General features: G+C 49.7%; 1 protein-coding gene across 1 annotated transcript in view; it reads left to right on the forward strand.

The window, feature by feature from the left end:
* The first annotated feature begins 3,346 nt into the window (after window positions 1-3,346).
* The window catches only part of TSKU (tsukushi, small leucine rich proteoglycan), a 15,879-nt gene continuing 15,148 nt past the window's right edge, over window positions 3,347-4,077 (forward strand). Inside the window, exon 1 of the mRNA XM_011989451.1 lies at window positions 3,347-3,529. The gene's annotated coding sequence lies outside the window, so the exon portion shown is untranslated. The remainder of the gene's footprint in view (window positions 3,530-4,077) is intronic.

Consider the following 4,077-nt stretch of genomic DNA (forward strand, 5'->3'; position numbering starts at 1 on the left):
AGCTGGTAGATTGAACTGAGAAAAGCATTCCAGGCAGGGGAAAAAGCATGGAGGTGGAAGAGTGGGAGAGAAATATTTAGGGAAGCATTTGATTTGGCAGGATGGGAGAAGCATTTGTCATGCATTGACTGCTGAGACACCAGCAAAGCCCAGACACAGAATTCCGCCTGGCAGAGGAATGGCTGGAGTTCTGTCTGTGAGCCAGTTTTCAGTTCCAGCTGTGCAATCCTGGGTAAGTCACTTCTGACTCTCAGTTTCCACATCTGTAAAATGGAGGGAATAATCAACTACCTAAGAAGCCTGCTCGGAGGTTTAACAAGAACATGCGTGGAAGGTCTTCCAACTCCAAGGTATTCGGTCATGTCCCACAGCCCTCGTACTGACATCAGAATCACCAGAGGAACTTTTAGAAAACATAACCTGCCACACGCCACATCTACAGAGTCAGGGTTGGGGGCGGGCGTGGAGACACATCCTTTTTCTTCCGGCTCTTGTTGCCTGCTATTTCCACACATGGTTCTGATGCTCTATTAACTTAAGACCTGCCAGCTTCTGACAGCTGAAAAGAAGAAAATGCAGCAAGAAAAATGGAGATCCTGGAGGCTCACGGAGATACATAGGATCTGAAGAGTTTTCTGGTCAGGGCTTGACAGCTATAATGAAGGACAGAAAATGAAAGGCCTGTCTCAAAACATGGAAAATGAGCAAAGCAGCTGAAGGGACGAATAGTGTCTTCTGACCTCTACTCGAGAGCTCTTCGAGAAAAGAGATCTTCAACAGATCACCCGCAGCTGCAGTATGGCTGTTCAGGTAAGTCAGTTAAAATCACACCATGGCCAGACACGGTGGCTCACACCTGTAATCCCAGTACTTTGGGAGGCCAAGGCGGGAGGACTGCTTGAGCCCAAGAGTTCGAGATCAGCCTGGGCAAGATAAGACCCCCGTCTCTACAAATAATTTACAAATTAGCGAGGCACGGTGGTGGTGTGCCTGTAGTTCCGACTACTCAGGAGGCTGAGGCAGGAGGATCCCTTGAGCCCAGGAATTCAAGGAACCAGTGAGCTATGTATGATTGCACCACTGTGCTCCAGCCTGGGTGATAGAGTAAGACCTCATCTCTAAATAAATAAATAAAAGCACACTGCACCCTATGGCTTATAACACATTTGTATCTGTATTGATTCCTTTGATCACCCCGATATCCCTGGGAGGTAGGACTTCTTATTTATCCCTATTTTACAGGTAATGAAACTGTGGCTTAGAGGAGGAAATGACTTACCCAAAGTCCACAGCTAGCGAGGGATAGAGTGACAGTTTGCACCTGAAATCCTTAGATTCCCAGGCCTTTCTGCTACGCCACCTCTGCTCTTTGTGGAGATTGTAAGGCAACAGAAAGAGCACTGGAGCCCTAACTGTTGTTCCAGCTCTGCAGAGAACATGCTACGTAACCCCAGACAGATCTCCTGCCCTTTCTGGGCCACACCACTATCCATCTAGTGTGGTTGTTTGGATTAAATCATGATCTTAAACGTATCCAGCACAGTCTGAGACATGTCACAGTGGCCAAGATGATCACAAGAAGGGGAAGAGAACAGTGAAAATGATGGTGCTTACATACAAAGGGCATGGCAATATCACAGACGGAGAGGCCAAGTTCACCAGAGAGAGAGCTCCCCAGGGGGCGAGGACACTGAACAGACTTGAATGGAGAAGGTCCACCTCCCTTCCCTTCTTTCCAGGTGACTAGGGGACTAGAGCTTGAGACGTGTGCGAGGGGGTGGCCAGAACTGATGCTGGAGAGTGAAAGTGAGGTGGGGGCATATCACACAGGCCTTGAATGCTACGCCAAGCAGTTTGGCTTTTGCTATTGAAAGGTTTTAAGCAGGCAAGTGTCATGATCCATTTTGCAGATCTGCAGTTTAGAAAGGGCACTCTTGCTGGAATGTGGACAGTAGAAAGGAGAGGAGAGTCTAGAGGCACAGAGATTCTCAACTGGAGGCACAGTTATGAGGGGAGGTGGGTAAAGTTCATGGAGATCCATCAGCTGAAGCCCCTCAAGGCCACCTCTCCCTAAGGGGAGATCAAAGGAAATGATGAATGTGGAAGTGCTCAGAAACTGCTGCCAGCTACCAGCCAAAGTGTGAAGGGTTGTTGATCACTTCTGTGTTAAACGTGAGGTCTGGAGCCTCCAGCCCAGCTGGCTAGACCCTGCACACACAATGCAGTGGGAGTTAGCTTCCCTGAGTTCCCGGGCAGTTGGGTCTTTTCATCTCCAGTTCTCAGATGCTGAACTTGAGACTCACTAAACAATTCCACATGGAGTAGAGGATGGAAATCGTCAGTCCAGGGCAAGGGGAGGGGGGTGCCATTCCTTCCAAAGAATGTCCCTATGGGAGGGGAGGAAGCAGCAGGAATATAAGCCAGACAAGCCAGGGAGTACGGAGGCCATTCCCAGGCACGCTCTCCTCCCAAGCCTGCTGGGCTTTCCAACCTCTACCCCAGTTCCTGACGGAAGACATTTAGCAACCACACAAAGGAGCTTCCTGTGAGCCAGACTAATGCTTTACCTAAATTACCTTGTTTATTCCTCAGAATAGCCTCTTCTACAGTTGCAGAAACTGAGTCTCAGAGAGGTTAGGTAACTTGCCTAAAGTTACCCAGAACTGGTAAGTGGCAGGGCTGGAAACTGAATCCTGACCAAGCTTGGCCTTCACCCGATGCTCCCATCCAGGTCTCTCTCCCATCTAGGCAGGGAGCCTTTAGAGAGGGGAGGAATGGGAAGGTGAGAAATGGGAGGGGCCTGACTCCTCTCTATGGGTCCCAGGGGTTGTGGAGTTGAATCCCTGCAGCCCTTTTAAGCCCAACAGTGAGGAAGACACTGGACACCAAAGGGCCCATGGTGCCATCCCAAAGACTCATGAGGAGTGTGAGCTGGATGATCACAGAAGGCCTCCTAGTTCTGAAAGCTGGGATTCTAATCAGGTGAGGACGATGAATGGAAAGGAGAGAGGGGAGCTCTCCCTGCTTCCACACATATGAGACCAGGCTCCCAGCCTTTTCTCTGCACGTCCCTAACTGGCAGGGTCCACAGGTCTCAAACCAAGTGCATCCCCAAGACCACACAATGGCTCTGAGTGCATGGAGGACCTGTAAGACCAGTTTGTTTTCTGGGCAGCACATGATTTTGCTGGCCTGAGGCCTAGGGTAGTGGCCTCTACTCCTACCTCACCATCTCTCTAGTGTCTTCCTTCTTCCCAAAGTAGACCGGCATGCGTGCACACACCCAGGCCCAAGCAACTCCTTTTTTTTTTTTTTTTAATTTTAAATTTACTTAATAAGAAAAAGTAATAAGGAAAGAAGCAGCAAACAGACTGGGTGTGTTAACGAGTCTGGGCCACTGCAGGGGGGACGTTGCCCAATTTCTGCACCCCGAGGCCCTCCAAAGTCTGGGAGAAGCTCCTGGGAGGTCCAGGGCCCAAGACCAAAGCCTCTATCAACTCCCCCACCTGTGAACTGCCCCTCTCCCGAGGTAGGCATTGTCTGGGTGTGTACACTGGGAGCCACCCACACACCCAACTCTCCCCTCCTAGGGAATGCGTCCACCAGGTCATTTCTCCTGCAAACCCTCATTTTAAAGTGTCTTGGATGCTTTCCTGCCCCCCGCCCTTGCCTTTTTTTTTTTTTTTTTTTTTTTTTTTAGCATAAAGAAGGGTGAGAGCCCAAGAGCTGCAGCAGGGGGAATAGATTGAAACTGCTGCCTACTCATACGCCAGTTTCCCTTCTTAGAACTCTAACCAGAAGCCAATGGTTTCCTCCATAAAAGAAAAACTCAATCTGTTGACTTTCTCTCTCCTCTCCTGCCAGCTTTTCTGCCCGAGCCGGGCTCTCTCTTCTCTGTGGGTTCGTCTTTCAGCCAGTCTTTCTCTTGCTTCAGATTCTTGGTTTCTGGCTCCCTGTCGTCCCTGAACCTCTTTCACTCTTTAAAAAAAAACGGGGAGGGCGGTGAACAAGCAAAGAGGAAGCCCTCACCCACCCACCCCATCTCTTCCTTACTAGCAACTAATTCCCTCTCTCTCC

The sequence above is a fragment of the Mandrillus leucophaeus genome, unplaced genomic scaffold (genome assembly GCF_000951045.1).
Source record: "Mandrillus leucophaeus isolate KB7577 unplaced genomic scaffold, Mleu.le_1.0 Scaffold1095, whole genome shotgun sequence".
In the NCBI taxonomy this organism is placed as follows: Eukaryota; Metazoa; Chordata; class Mammalia; order Primates; family Cercopithecidae; genus Mandrillus; species Mandrillus leucophaeus.